Source organism: Orcinus orca, chromosome 8 (genome assembly GCF_937001465.1).
Source record: "Orcinus orca chromosome 8, mOrcOrc1.1, whole genome shotgun sequence".
Classification (NCBI taxonomy): Eukaryota; Metazoa; Chordata; class Mammalia; order Artiodactyla; family Delphinidae; genus Orcinus; species Orcinus orca.
Window position 1 is genome coordinate 49,501,740 of NC_064566.1, and position 16,602 is coordinate 49,518,341.

At 44.6% G+C, this 16,602-nt stretch overlaps 1 protein-coding gene across 6 annotated transcripts in view; it reads right to left on the minus strand.

The window, feature by feature from the left end:
• STIM1 (stromal interaction molecule 1) overlaps nt 1-16,602 on the minus strand; it is a 198,575-nt gene that overhangs the window by 179,157 nt on the left and 2,816 nt on the right. Inside the window, exon 2 of one of the 6 annotated variants that reach the window (XM_033405564.2) lies at nt 1,117-1,279. The exons of the other annotated variants lie outside the window; for them this stretch is intronic. The gene's annotated coding sequence lies outside the window, so the exon portion shown is untranslated. The remainder of the gene's footprint in view (nt 1-1,116; nt 1,280-16,602) is intronic. 6 annotated transcript variants of the gene reach the window in all.

Here is a 16,602-nt window from a genome sequence, read left to right on the forward strand (position 1 = left end):
GACTACCAGGGAAGTCCCTAAGGCATATCTTAAACCAAAAGCCTCCTGCAGTGCTAGCAAATTGGCTCCAGTCACCCACTGAGTATGACAACAATAGTATTTCAGAGTTTACAAAACACTTTACATACATTGTCTTATTTAATCCTCATAAAATTAAACAGGGTAGGTATTGCTTTCATTTAACATGGAAACAGACACCCAGAAAGGTAGTTACTAGTTACTTCTGTCCTTAGACACAAATGAGTAGTTGGAACTACACAGTTCTAGTCCCAGAATGCATTCTTCTCCCCTTCGCCTAAGGACATCTCCTAATCTATTGCTAATACTGGAGAAGGCAAAACGGTATCATGTCACTATCTAGATCATTCTGCTGATTATGCTATTCCAGATTTCCCATTGTATCCAAACAGAACAAACAAACAAAAAACACTGTGTTTCAGCCTACCTATTTTGGAATTTATTTTGATTGTCATTAATATTTTATTATTTTCCCTGTTAAAGGTCTTTTAACTGTATTTTGTTATGTTCTAATTTGCCATTTATTCCCAAAGGAACAAACTTTTGATGTTAAACACTAAACATATATGCTATATGCATAGAAAAAGGCATGAAAATACTTTTATAATTTTTTTCAAGTCAGTGAGAAAGATAATTCAACTTTTAAAAATGCCTTCACAGGCTTGCCTTCTTCAGGAAAGCCTTTATCCTGTGAAGTGAGGCACACCAGTAGGCAGAGGCTGCAGAAAACATAAGACCCAAATGCAGGGTTAATAACTTAGCATGCTCTTTGCAAAAATAACCCAAGTACCCACAGTCAGCAGGAATATTCCAGCAACCAAGGCCAGGCCGAGGGCTTTGTCATAGTACTTTACTCCAGGTGGCACAGATCTGACTCTTAATCAAAGGGAGACTACGAGAAAGAAACTGTAAAGCCAGATGCCAAGGAAAATGACCTGAGGGAAAAGATGCCTGCTCCTTGGGAACCCAAAAGGCATGCTGCCTAGAAGGCCCTACTGCCTCGAGAACAACAAAGCACACTCCCGCAAACCAAGAAGACCCAGGCCTGGCTTCGTGCAGGGAACTAGCCGAGACTATGCCCAAAACCTCTCTCCTTACCAGTCTGTCATGATGCCTGAAGTTTCAACACTACAGCTTCCTTTGGGTCTTCGGAGAACACATCCTGAGGGCCACAGCTTGCAGGAGTGGGAGCAGCCAAATGAGGGAGGTAGATCCATGCCTCATTGGATATCAGCCAGAATAGAGGGAAGGGCAGAGTGCTCTGGAAAGGCAGGTCAAGAAAATAATTCTGGCTGTAGGAACTGGAGGCAGGAAATTTGCTCAGCTTAGAAAGATATGAGGATAGGAAAGTGTTTGTGCTGCCTTAGGAAGGTAACCAGAGGCTTTGGGAGAGACCTGGATTTGAATTCTGGTTCAGTTGCTTACAGGCTGTAATGACTATCAGGCAAATTATTTTCCTTTTATGAGTATTTTCTCATCTATAAATTGGGCATTATGAAAAGATGTGGCCATATCTCAAAAGACAGCTGTGTGAAACACTAGCCCTGACCTGGCACATGGCAGGACTTAATAAATATCCCTTTTTCTGGAACAGGAACACACATCAGGGAAGGATACCCCAGGGCAATGGAAATTACTTGCCAGCTGACAGAGCAAAGCCACTTGAGAGCTAATAGAACAGACAATCGACCTGAAAGGGCACCTTGGGAGTCTGGAGAGTACCAAATCCAGGCATATGTGGATGCAGGGCTCAGCCTACATCTCTCTCCACCATGAAATGTGTAGCCGCCCATTCTGGACAGAAATTATTACATCATCATGCATTTAGTTAGATGTGGAAATGGAAACCCACTCCTCAGTTCCCCAGGAAAGACCGCCCCATGCCAACTTCTGGTACTCCAGGAGTCTGAAGCAGGACCTAGTACAAGGAAAGTATTGAGTCCAGCTGCCAACATTTTAATTAGTCCAACCTGAAAAGTCTATAACCACAGGAGATTACAAGGAGCCCCCAGGGAAAGCCTCTGCCCTTCACTCAGTTCAGCCAATTAGATCTGTTCAAGTGCCCTAATTTTTATCACTGAATTCCTGGGGGAATCAGGCTTCACCAAGCTCTGACTTCTGGCTGAGAGTACAGGTACCTGCTCAGCTCAGGAAGAGAAGTTGGGTGTGGGTTACAAGAAAGGCAGCATCAAGTATGCCCTGAGGCCCTGACACCCTTCCTGCATCAGTAAACTAAGAATTGCCCTCTTGCCAGCCTCCATCCCCCACCCCAGTGTCCTACTGTGACCTATTCCCCCAGTGGATATACCCTAACCTAATCCGCACTAGCAAAGGCTAGTTTTTTGCGGGTTTTTTTTTTTGTCTTTTTAACATCTTTATTGGAGTATAATTGCTTTACAATGGTGTGTTAGTTTCTGCTTTATAACAAAGTGAATCAGTTATACATACACATATGTTCCCATATCTCTTCCCTCTTGAGACTCCCTCCCTCCCACCCTCCCCATCCCACCCCTCTAAGTGGTCACAAAGCACCAAGCTGATCTCCCTGTGCTATGCGGCTGCTTCCCACTAGCTATCTATTTCACGTTTGGTAGTGTATATATGTCTATGCCACTCTCTTACTTTGTCACAGCTTACCCTTCTCCCTCCCCATATCCTCAAGTCCATGCTCTAGTAGGTCTGTGTCTTTATTCCCGTCTTACCCCTACGTTCTTATCTAGAAACAATAAATGCTGGAGAGGGTGTGGAGAAAAGGGAACACTCTTGCACTGTTGGTGGGAATGTAAATTGATACAGCCACTGTGGAGAACAGTATGGAGGTTCCTTAAAAACTTACATATAGAACTACCATATGACCCATACCACTAGTGGGCATATACCCTGAGAAAACCATAATTCAAAAAGAGTCATGTACCAAAATGTTCACTGCAGCTCTATTTACAATAGCCAGGACAAGGAAGCAACATAAGTGTCCATCAACAGATGAATGGATAAAGAAGATGTGGCACATATATACAATGTAATATTACTCAGCCATAAAAAGAAATGAAATTGAGTTATTTGTAGTGAGGTGGATGGACCTAGAGTCTGTCATACAGAGTGAAGTAAGTCAGAAAGAGAAAGACAAATACCGTATGCTAACACATATATATGGAATCTAACAAAGGCTAGTTTTGATTCTCAGTTCAAGGGTACCCTCAACCCAGTAATGCTTGTATTTTAAAGGAGATTCTCCAGAATGAAAATGACTTCAAGGCTCACAAGAATCAAGCTGCGTGGTACACCGGGAGCAAATGTGAAAATTGAGGCGCAGAACGGTAAAGAGTCTCGTTCAAGTTAATGACAAGATATTACACTCAAAAGCTAACAAACATCACTTTTTCTAAGGCTCAGCCCTCTGCCTTACAACTGTACCAGGTGTGGCCACACTTTTCCAGTTGTCATTAAGAGTTAAAAAGGAAGGTTATAAGGAAAAGTGAGAACCTAGGAGACATAAAGTAGTAAAAAGAGGGGAAGAACCAGGGAACTGTATAGTTGATCAGACAATTCAGAAAAAGAGAACTAATAATAAATTACTCACATCTGTATAACACTAAATACTTGTCACATTATCTCATAAAATCTGCATTCATCAACCTTGTGAGATAGGTTCAAAATACCTGGCATGGGGAAACTGAGGCCCAGAAACGTCAATAGTATCACAACCACAGCTAATTCCTAGTCTACTGTTCTTTTTTATTAAACTAGATTTTTCATAAAGAAAGTTATGGAGACTCAAGAGAACTAGAGCTTCTTGACTCTAGCTAGAAAGAGGGAAGAAAAAGAAAAAAGGGTTCAAGGGAAAAAGTGGAAAAAAACACACTTTAAGACAGAAGCTACAGGGACTTCCCTGGTGGCGCAGTGGGTAAGACTCCATGCTCCCAGTGCAGGGGGCCCAGGTTTGATCCCTGGTCAGGAAACTAAATCCCACATGCATGCCACAACTAAGGGGCCCGCCTGCCACAACTAAGACCCAATGCAACTAAATAAATAAATGAATAAAAAAGAATCAGGCCCTCTTTAAAAAAAAAAAAAGGCTACAAAACAGTAAACAGCTATCTCATTAATCAGAAAATCTTCTTGCAATCCCCCTTCCACCCTCTCAGAGGTTATGTGACAAGACATCAGACAAGATGGCCAGTTTCATGCCTGCTCCCATGACAATGAGCTGACACAACCACAGACCTGCTACCTGACAATACCTGAGCAGCCTCCTCCCCCTCTCAAGATGACGCAGGAACATGTGTGCTAAACCAAACAGATGACTACAAGAGGACTCCAGGTACTAGTTTTGATCAGCAGCTGCACCCTGGCACCTCTGTCCCCAGCCAGGGCTTACTCTAGTCCAGCAGGAATTTCCCCTCAAAGCATAGCCTAAATTCAGCTAGCACTGTGCCCCCCCCACCTTGAGCCAGCTGAAGGTTGGTAGAAGACCCTGGGGAAAAGGGATAGTAATCATCTTCTCTCAGGCCAAGAACTCCTGACAGGGTATGATGGATTAGTATTCCTTCTGCAACTCCATTTCACACTAGAAAATTAGAGATGTGTGACTGTGGAAAACTCAGCAGTTCCCATACCTGAAAGCCCCAACTGCAGGTGAGTGAGTAGCCTAGGAAGCCTAAAGTGAAAGGAGACCTTCCCTGAGAAACTGTGAGTTTGTCTGCTCTCACTCGGCCAAAATAATCACTGTATATATGGCTCCAACCCATGCCAAAATCCTGGAATAACACCCTCACATAGCACTTGAAGGTTTCACAAAGTGCCTTATCTTCCATTGCCTCCATGAGGTTAATATTCCTTTTATTGCAAATTTGGAAACTAAGGATCAGAGAAAAAAAGCAACCTGTTCAAGATGTCACAAATGGGGCTCCCTGGTGGCGCGGTGGTTAAGAATCCACCTGCCAATGCAGGGGACACAGGTTCGAGCCCTGGTCCGGGAAGATCCCACATGCCGCGGAGCAACGAAGCCCGTGTGCCACAACTACTGAGCCCATGAGCCACAACTACTGAGCCTGCGAGCCACAACTACTGAGCCCGCGAGCCACAACTACTGAAGCCCGCACGCCTAGAGCCCGTGCTCCACAACAAAGGAAGCCACCACAATGAGAAGCCCGCACACCGCAACGAAGAGTAGACCCTGCTCACCGCAACTAGAGAAAACCCATGCACACACAGCAACAAAGACCCAAGACAGCCAAAAATAAATAAAATAAGTAAATTTATATATAAAAAAAAAAATGAAAAAAACAAAGATGTCACAAATGGAAAATGGCAAAGCCTGGAGTTGAACCCAGGTATTCCTATCTGCAAGAGTCTCTGATTTTCCTGCAGTGAAGGCCCAGCTTTGTAAGGAAGCTTAATAGCTAAAAACAAGAGACCTGTATTCTCAGACTTGGAATCCACCAAGCAGTTCTTGTATGACCTTTGGCAAATCCCTTCACATCTTTGGGCATCAGAAAACTCATCTGTAAAATGAAGTGATGTAAAACAAGCGTAGAGAGAAGACAATTCTTTGGTTCCTAGAGTACTGTGAAGTGTAGCCCTTGCCTAGCACGTCAAAAAAAGTCAACTACCCCCCTAGTCATCACAGCCTAGCACTGGCCCCCTCCTTCAGACTGCCATATATTTTCTGTTACTGGCACCACCAGGCACCTCATTACCCACAGGCAAAACATGGCTACATCTTTGCCTCTTTCCTTCCCTCCCTACACTTAAACGCTGAGTCCTACTGATTCTGCCTCCATAGTACACACCTCTCTGCTCATGAACAATTGCAAAGTCTCCTATCTAGACTCCCTGCCTCCAACCTCATCCCACCAATGCATTGTGCATGTTCTGTGAGATTAATCTGCCTAAAGCAAAACTCAGGTCAAGTCTCTCCCCTGCTCAAAACCTGCAAGGACTACTTACTGCCTACACAGCAAAGTCTGAACTCTTTAGCCAAACACTGAGGCCCTCCATTATCTTTCCTCAATTAATCTTTTTTTGCCTTATTTTATCATACTCTCCTTCATAGATGCCACTCTCTAGCCAACCTGGACTAACCAATGTCCCCTAAAGACTCTTCACTTTGTCTCACTCCATGCCTTTATTCATGACATTTCCTTTGGCTGGAATGCTTCCCAGCCAGAGGAAACCTTGTATTTCTGCCTGAAGTACCTGAAGACCTACTAAGCTGCTACCTCCTCCATAAAGCTTCCCTGATCTCTCCAGGCAGAGGTGATCCCATTTTGCAATAGGATCACAGGTATTATTCATAGGGCACTGAAACTAGATTGCCTTGCACGATAAACTGTAAAATGGGAAACCCGTTGTGAGGATTAAACAAGATTACGTATGTGAAAGTATCTAACCCAGTCCTGGTATAGAATATGTGCTCAATAAATAGGAGCTCTTATTATTATAAGGAAAAATGTTCGTACACATCTTAACTTCCCTATTATATTCAATCCTTTTACCGGGCAAGGTATAACATACATGTTAAATGTTAGCTGAAGAGGTAAACACTACATAGATACAGACCCTATCCCAAAGCTTATATCCACAAGAGCTCAACCATAATGCTGTTTTTGGAGGATACAAACTGAACACACAGCACTCTGTAGCTATACACTTCACCAGTGTGATACTCCCATTCAGAATTTATTAAGTGGATACACTTTCTCATTCCCTCCCCCATCCCCTACAAATTCCAATCCCAGTTTATTCCAGGCCACTTAGGCAATAGAACAAACTAATGCCACTAACAGTCTGATAAATTGTACACTTTTCAATCCAAACACACATCTCTACTTAAATTCATATAGCTGTTTCCTTCCTTTCCACAGTTATTAAACAAGAATAGAAACAACATTGGCCTTTGGGTCAGATAAACCTAAATTCAAATCCTGGCTTAGTCACCTTGGGAAAATTACTTAAATTCTCAGAGTTACAGTTTCCCCATCTATAAAATGAGAAAAATATCCACCTTTAAGTGTTGTTATACAGCTGTAAAGCACCTAGCCCAGGGCCTAGAAGATAACAGGTGCTCAATAAATAGCAGTTATCATCATCATTCTTTTTTTTTTTAATATGTATTTATTTTGGGCTGTGTTGGGTCTTTGTTTCTGTGAGAGGGCTTTCTCTAGTTGTGGCAAGCGGGGGCCACTCCTCATTGCGGTGCGTGGGCCTCTCACTGTCGCAACCTCTGTTGTTGCGGAGCACAGGCTCCAGACGCGCAGGCTCAGTAGTTGTGGCTCATGGGCCTAGTTGCTCCATGGCATGTGGGATCTTCCCAGACCAGGGCTCGAACCCGTGTCCCCTGCATTAGCAGGCAGATTCTCAACCACTGCGCCACCAGCGAAGCCCCTCATCATCATTCTTATCATTGAAGTTATTTGAGTTGTCTCAATTACATACTTATCTCTTTAGCAATACACAATATGAGTTTCAGTGAACTTTGCCCTTGTCGGCAAAAGTTTCTTGAAATAAGACCTCCACAAGTCTGAGTACCCAGGTACACACACACACAGAAGCTGCTTTCTAACCGGTGTATGTGTTACACCTGAAGGGCACCCAGCTCCCCTGGTCCCTACATTCCAGATGCTGGCTCTAGGAACTTGGAAAACACAAACACATTTGCTTTAATGTACACACTGCAGTGATGAGAGCTCCGAGAGCTTCCTACAAGCCCTGAGATGACCCAGAGAGCCAATCAGGAGCAGAGCTACTGAATCTCACTGGAGAAAATCAGAGGCACATGAGACTTGGAAGCCTGCCTGCCTGCCTGCCTGCCTGCCTGCCTGCCTCTCAGTGAGATTTCTGGTCATTACTTAGGCCAACATTCAACACAAGGCAGCCAGGAGCTCTGTAAAATGGCTAACAGGAAAAGGGACAGGTTTGGCCCAGCGGGGCCATGCTGACAGCACAGCTGACTCTTTTATGCCTCTGCCTCCTTTACCAAGTTCCCCTAGAGGCCCCTCCCCAATGCCTTGAAGGAAAGCTGGTGTGATGTCTGCTCAGGCTGGAGTTCTCTGAGGCCCAGGGAGTTCGCAGAATCGGAGATAACCTTTAAAACACCAGTGATCTTCACTGGGCTATCCCACCTCCCTGCTGCAAAGCCCAGCATGAACGAAGGCTCCCTTCTCCATCCCACAAGCCAGGCTAAGGAAAGTAGTTCTGTTCCTTCAGCTGCCTCACATTTGCCCTGTGGTAAACCCAGGGGGTCCATGGAGCCAAAGCCAAGCAGCAGCAGGAGCCAAGGAAGCCCCGCCCACAAGCCTCATCTCAGGCCTCCAGGAGCACAGCCCTGCTCCACTCCTACTACAGCCACCTGCTCAGGGCAGCCAGTGCTATGGCAAACAGAAAAGGCCAGCCAGAGTCAAGGGCCGAACCATCCCCCAGTGCGACTGGTAACTGTCGCTGAGCGCAGCTTCAGGAGGTACTCAGTAAACAGGGATGAAGTACCAGGCAGCAGAAAAATAGTGAGTGCCCACAGAACACCTCAGAAATCCCCCACGTGAACTCTACCCCTAATCTCAGGGCACTCTTGTCCAAGCTCGTCACTTGGCACTCTCCCTCCATGACTACTCAATCCAAAGATCAACTCGTTGTTATTCATCCATTTATTCAGCAAATATCTATTGGGCACATACCCTGTGACCCGTACTGTGATAGATACTAAGGACGGGTGCTATGGTCAGAAAAAATAGACATGGCTCTTGCCTTCAAGAGAGAGGAAAATATGCAAAAAAAAAAGGCTTTAAAAGCTATTTCATACAAGTTTTAATCCCATTTTCAAGTGAGGAAACTGTAGTTTGGATCATACTGTCAGTAAGGACTCAAGTCAGTGCCCAGTGCTCTTGATTCCCACATCAGGCTATCTCTTGCTTTAAGAGGCATAAGTAGGGTGTGAAGGGCACAGAGAGTATTGTAGATAGCAAGTGCTACCGGAGTTTGGAAATGAGAGGGAGTTTGTGGCTAGCATTAATGTCAGGGATCACTTCACAGAGGACTCAGAGGTTAGGTAGGAAGGAAGGAGGAGAGGGGAGGACATTCTGGGAGGCAGTAAAATGGCATTCATAAGTAAAGGCAAAAGAGAAGCAGTATAAGGTGTGCTCTGCAGACCAGGACAAAGAAAAAAGCCTGGCTGGGCCAAAATTTAGAGAGGGGAACCGAGGAAGATGAAGTGGGCAAAGTGGTCTGGGGCCGGAACCCTGGGTCAGGAAGGAAACTACCACCCATAGAGGGATTTTAGGGTTTACACCGTCTCTATTCCAAGCTCCCCAGCAGAAAACAAAAGTACAGTGCTGTTGGCTCATTTCAGGTTTTTCCTTGCAGGTCTCTCACTGAAATAAATCTGCTCCACTCTGATCAACATGACAGGGCCATAGCCATCCCTATTCAAGTCTCGCCTGCCTTAGCAAGTTGTGCCAACACAGGCAAGGCTTTGTCAAATTCTCAGTGCCCAGAAAGGTCCCCCTAGGTGGCCACGAGTAACCCCACAGGGCTTTAGATACATTTACCCTGCCTGTGGAGGCCCCAAATCTATACATAAAGCAACCAGCTGAGCCAAACAATGGTGAGATATGCAGTACGACACTCTGACCCACCTCCTTCGGGAAATCTGCTCTGTACATCAAAACAAACAGATCTCTCCTTGCTTGAATTGAGATTGCCAGGGGAGTACAGAATGCAGACATTAGTCACCATACGCCACAGATATCACTGGGCTTCTTTTTCTGCGCATCATATAAAAGCTCCCTAGCTGGGCAGGGAAGATCCTCAGAAGCAGCACTGACTTTGCATACCCCCCCAGTTCTGCCCAGCACAATTTCTGTGAACACAATACAATATTGTGAACTGCTTTCTGGTTTTCCTCTGTATAGGTCTCAGACCCCCTAACAACCCAAACTGGTTGTGTTAGGGTAAAGAAGCTCCACAACAGAGTGGGAACAGCATGTGAATAATAATCAGACAAAATTAGATTCTGGCCCCAACTGAGACCTTGGGCAAATTTGTTCCTGTCATATGTAGACTGAGGAGTTTAGTTGAGATGGTACTTAAAAGCCCTTCCAACTTTGACACACTAGGATGTGATAGCACCCAACATCAACGGCCCTAAAGGTCACAGTAAGTTTTTCAGCTGTCAATGTGTAAGTCCCAGTTCAATGCCACTTATAAGTCTAGCTCTCAGAAGGCAAGTTGGGGCAGTAAAGCCTCCAAGGTCAGTGGCTGTACAATGTGCTCCAGAACTAAAGGTACCAAACAAGGAGTTGGGAGGCATGACTAGAACCTAGGATAAAAATCTAGTTTAGAATTGGGTTTAAAACAGGGGAGGAATACAGGTGGAAGGGCCATGTCAACTCTACATGTCAAAGCAATGCGGTCATGCATGAATCAAAAGGACATAATACCAAAGGGAGTACAGAAAGACACCACAAGACTCTAGGAGGCAAGCAAAGGAAGTCAGAGGAAAACTAAGAGGACTCAGCACCCATTGTTCCCAAGATCATGGCCCTAGAATGATGTCACAGGCATCCTCTATGATGGCCCCCAGTGATCCCTACCCTCCTGGTATTCATGCCATTTTATAATCCCTTCACCTTGACTTGTTTCTAACAAATAGAATATGGCAGAAGTTGTGGCACATCAATTGCAAGATTAGGCAATAAAAAGATTGCAGCTCTCATCTTGGGCGCTCCCTCTTGGATCACTTGTCCTGGGGGAAGCCAACTGTCAGGTCATGAGGCAGCCCAGTGCAGAGGCCCATGTGGCAAAGGACCAAGGCCTACCAACAACCACATAAATGAGCTTGAAAGTAAATACTCTCCCCGCAGTTGAGCCTTCAGTCCCAGCCCAACAGCTTGACTACAACCTTATGAGAGACCTTGAGCCAGAGGCACCCAGCTAAGCAGCACCCAGATTCCTAACCCACAGAAACTGAAAATAATAAATGTTTACTATTTTAAGCCTCTGCATTTAAGGATAATTTGTTATGTACCAATACAGGTAGGGACTAGGCCCATCTGGTCAGCCGTTTCAAGTCTGCAGGTGGGGCTAGGGAAGTGGTTACAGCCAGCAAAAGGAAGGGGATATAGGCCGGAAATAAGGTGAAATACTAGCACCCAGACTTTATCAACAGCTTCCCTATGGCCTAGAGTAAGCTTTGAGTAAAAGCCTAATTTGGCCACACGCAGGGTTCATATAAGTCTGGTGGGTACACCTGATGTAAAACAATGGCACTACAGCAGTTCCAGAGAAGCAACTTCCATTAGAGAGGCGCAACCGTAAGAAGACACTCAGATTCTGACTGAGGCTTTTCCAGGCCCATAAAAGCAGAGGTTGTGAGGACCCCACTATCCCTAATTGTGTAGTACTTTAGAGTTTATAAAGCCCTTTCACCACATAAGTTATCTCATTTGATCCTCACTACAAATCTATTCATTAAGGTTATGCTCTTTCTACAAATGAAAAAACTAAGGCTGAGAGAGGCAAAGTGACTTACCCTCTACAAGGTCCACAGACAGTAAGAAAAAAAGCTGGAACTCTGAAGCTCCCCTAAATCCAGATATTTATGTCTGCTGGCTGTGGCCAACTGAGACCCTTTTGCCAACCAAAGCCAATCATCTCATCTGAGCTTCTACCCAGCCCCACCCACTCATTTCCCAACTCTCTCCTCCCCGCTACACATAGGTCTTTTGTGGAACTAGACAGTTTCCCAGCTACTCCCAACCGCATTCTCATGCTAAGGCCTGCAACAACAAGAGTCTGGTTTCTTTAAAATCCTAGACAAACTTCTTCCAAGCAAAATGAGGCCATTGGACTCAAACTGATCTGGATGACTTTTTTAACAAAAGCAAAAAACAAGAAATTCTATTTTTTGTTTGTTTGTTTGTTTTGCCTCACCACATGGCTTGCAGGATCTTAGTTCCCCGACCAGGGATCGAACCTGGACCCCAGCAGTGAAAGCACAAGAGTCCTAATCACTGGACCACCAGGGAATTCCCAAAAAATGAGAAATTCTAGAACAGTGAACTTTCTAAATAAGTGAAGCTTATTTCTTCCACTTTACCTAACCCTTTCGAAGTAAAACTTCTTCAACTTCCAACCTAGTAAACTACAGTTGAAAAAGAACCAGACAATAAATCCCCTTCAATTCAGTTTTACAAACTCTACAGTATGTAAAGTATACCATGTGCCAAGGCTTGTGCTAGGAGCTTCCTGTCCTAACCCTCGAGGAGTTTTTATCAAGGAAGGCCGGCACATACACAGGTAACTCCAACAGGGTAGCATGATTGGTAAGATTATAGACTCCATCATCCTCCAGAGCAGCACTTTGTCATAGGTGACAAGACTACTCAAACACCTTTGTTAGCACAGCTATGGCCAGACCATTGAGGCTAAGGCTCTGCATGCCAGATTGGTGAGGGACACATTGACAGGTACTGTGTTTTGATAAAAACAACAAGGGCTTGATACACAGATCCCCAGAGTTATGGTTCTGATCCTGCCACTTTTTAGTTATGTGACAAAGAACACAAATTTCTCAGCTACGAATTCTTCACCTTTAAAATGGGCATAATGGGAATTCCCTGGTGGTCCAGTGGTTAGGACTCCATGCTTCCACTGCACGGCGCAGGGGTTCAATCCCTGGTTGGGGAAGTAAGATCCTGCATGTCACGTGGCATGGCCAAAAAAAATGGGCATAATAATAAAAACAGGTATACCTACTTCCAAAGTTGAGGATAAGATAAAATAATACAGGCTTCCCTGGTGGTGCAGTGGTTGAGTCCGCCTGCCGATGCAGGGGACACGGGTTCGTGCCCTGGTCCGGGAAGATCCCACATGCTGCGGAGCGGCTGGGCCCGTGAGCCATGGCTGCTGAGCCTGCGCATCCGGAGCCTGTGCTCCGCAACGGGAGAGGCCACAACAGTGAGAGGCCCACGTACCGCAAAAAAAATTAAAAATTTAAAAATAAATAAATAAAATAAAATAATACATTGAAAAGGGATAAACAGATCTGAACTTGGATGAAAATACAAAGTGCCCTGGGTGAGCAACACCATGAAGGGTTGCTGAAAAGCCCAGAATGTGTACCAAGATATATGAGAAGGTATGAAAGGAAGAGAGAAAATATGATCCATTCAAACAGGCCCTGATTTCAGCTTTTCCAACAAACTTTAACAGAAATTTTAGGCTGGGCACAATAAAAACAGAGATAAATAAAATACAACCCCTCCTCCTTTCTTCCACAAAGAGCTTACACTTGTAAGTGAGCAAATATATGTACAGTGTGCTATGTGTTAAATTAGAAATTTATACAAAGTATCCAGGGGGTAATAAAGAAAGCTCTGTATTGTTATTACTTGATTTCTTACACTGTGTTATGGGCACAGGCGTATTCAATGTATTATTCTTTATACTTAGTTGTATATCTTAATAGTTCATAATTTTTTTTTGATCAGCAGTAACAAAAAAAGAAAGCTCTGTTGGAGACCCAGTTTGGTATCTTTCACTCTCCCAAAAACTTTGACAGCCAGAACTGCTGGGTTTCCTGGAGAATCATTTCTCACAGAAAGCAGTATACCACAGCATGCCCATGAAGTCACTCAGCACTGTATCTCAAAGCCACTCAGCAGGAAATGAGGGGCCCCCTGGGGCTCAAACTCAAGTCCTGTGAAGACCTAGGAAACCCTCCCATCAGGACCTCATCCCTTCCTTGTCAGAGATCAGGAGTTCTTAGCATGATGGCTCCACATTCCTAAGGAGCCCATGAGAAGAATTGGGGGGGGGTGTGAATTTGGATGGGAAAGAAATTACATCTTTATTTTCAACATTCTCTTACTGAAAGTTAGCATTTCCTTCAATCATACATAATAACCAACCATAATATTATTAGCACTACCTATGATTTTGTCACCAACAGAAAGTACAGACATTTTCATGTCACATTACATTGGTATAGATATCTCCAAATATTATTCATAATCATCATTACTTCAAAATTACAGTAGTTATGAGACCTGCCACAGACCACACGTGACTGCAGTCTTCCTGTCTACCAGCCCTCATGCGAGGTAGTTGGCCAACTGTGAAGCAACTCTGCCCAGTTATTGTTCAGCCGCCAGTGAGACTCCATGTGCTCACACTGGTGATCCAGACCTCTACAATGCCCCCTTCCCTCCAACAATCCCCAAGTCAGACCACTCCCCACCCCGTTCTCTTATGCCTCCGCACAACCCCTCCTTCCAGGAAGCCCTCCCCAGCCACCTTAGCCTAGCTCAGCCCACGCAGAGCTCTTGTAATCCTTAGCCTACACTGTCTACCCTGCTTGGTTTTGTGCTTCATTAAGCCTGTGCATTATGTTGTATTTAATAGTCTCTAAATATATATCCCCACCCCCACCCCCAAACTAGACTACTTTGGTAGCCCTAAATTCCTTCCATAGTACAAAGCAAGCAGTAAGCACTCATTACAGACTTGTGGATTGAATAACTGATTACGCCAGGGTCCCTGACTCAAATGTCTTAGTCTAGTTCTACTAATAACCCATTGTGGAATTTCTATGTGACGCCTCTCTGGACATCAGTTTCCTCATATGTAAAAATAAATAAGTTGAACTAACTGATGTTTCCACCTCTTAACTTTTGAATTAGGCAACCACTTTTTATCTCCCCAAGATCTGAGAAAAATTATGAGGAAACTGAGAAGCCTCCCCCAGCTCTCCCAGGCAGGGTTAGTCACTTGCTCCTCTGGGCTTCCCACAGCCTTTTGTATGCATATATCATACCTCTACTACAGCGCTTGTCACAAAGTTCTGAAAGAGTGTATAACCTAGTGGCTGAGGTGGAGGTGGGGAGAAGAGTCAGACTGCCTGGGTTCAAATTCTGGCTCTATTCCCTACTATCTGTATAACATTGGGTAATTTACTTGACCTCTCTATGATTTCAGTTCCTCACTTATAAAACAGGGATAATACCAAGCACACAGGATGGCTGTAAGAATTAAAAAGAATAAAATGTTTGGAATAGTGCCTGCCACACAGTAGGCACTAAAAAATGTCAGTTGCTATTATTGTTGATGTTACTGATGTTATTAATGTCTTGCTAGGCACTGGGTTCCTACTTCAGCTGGATCTCTGTCCTCTTCCCGTTCTCCATCACAGTACTCTGTTTATGTTTTCTTCCACAAAAATTACAAGACACTATATTTATTTATGTATTTATTTTCTATCTCCCCACTAGACTGTAAACTCCATGAGGGCAGAGAACATGTCTGTTTTGTTCATCCTTTAATTCCCAACACCAAACACAGTGCCTGGCCCAGAGCAGGCACTCAAATATATGCTGAATACATAGCACGTGAGCTGACACTGTTCAATGTTTGCTGAATAAATTAACCTGGTTAAGGATGATTGTCAAAGCTGAGGTGTGGGTGCAGATGATGTCCTAGCTGCCCCAGGATTAGTGTGACCCTCTGCCCATCCCCCAATATTAGCCTCAGCCAAGCCGCACCCACCTGCCCTTGGCTCCAATCCAGTTCCGGGAACCACCCTCAGCTAAAATTAGCATAGCCACCAAGATGGCCAGGCCATTTATAGCCTTGGAGGCAGCAGCAACTAGCTGGGTGGGCAGGCAAGACTCTGGCCTCCCACTCCATTAGGGGTGAATTGAGAAGCCAACCTGCACTCCATAAACTGCCTAGAGGCCTATCCTCCAAAGCCCAGTTCTAGTTATACTGAGTAGAACCACAGTTCCTGAGTAGAGGTCCTCAACCAACACTGGCAGTCACAACTCCAGACTCACGTGGGACCCCTCATACACATTCTGCAGGAAACATTTTGAGTTTCTGGAGGCAATGAGTCCAGAGTCTAAGGGAGGTTCCAAGCATCAATTCCAGGCAGTTTCAGAAGTGCAGGCTTCAGAGCAGCACAGTCAAGCACAGATCTTTACTGAGAAAGTAACTTAGCACAACTGGGTATACAGGCATCAAAGAGCCAGAAGGTGACAGGAATGGCCTCTCCCAATGAGAAGGCCTTCTAGCAGAGCACCTGCCTTCCCTGGAGGGGCAGACCTTTAAGATAGCCATGTACATCCAACAAGAGAAAAAATGCAATTTTCTGGCCCCTGCAGAAGACCCTCCAGAGGAGAAAAAGACAGCCTTTTTTTGGATCTCTGCTACAGAGTCACCAGGGGCTGCCTAACTAACTCACCAAGAGGAAAGTAACATTCTCTTGGCCTTACCTAGTGCTCCTTTAACAGGGCAGGGCCTGAGAAGACAGAAGAAGTCTAGGACTTAAGAATCAGAAAACGTGGGACTTCCTTGGTGGTCCAGTAGTTAAGACTTTGTCTTCCAATGCAGAGGGTGCGGGTTCAATCCCTGGTCAGGGAGCTAAGATCCCACATGCCTTGCAGCCAAAAAACCAAAACATAAACAGAAGTAATACTGTAACAAATTCAATAAAGACTTTAAAAATGGTCCACATCAAAAAAATCTTTTAAAAAAAATCAGAAAACTGAGCATAGGACTCAATTTCTTCAACAATAAAAATGGGGATAATACCAC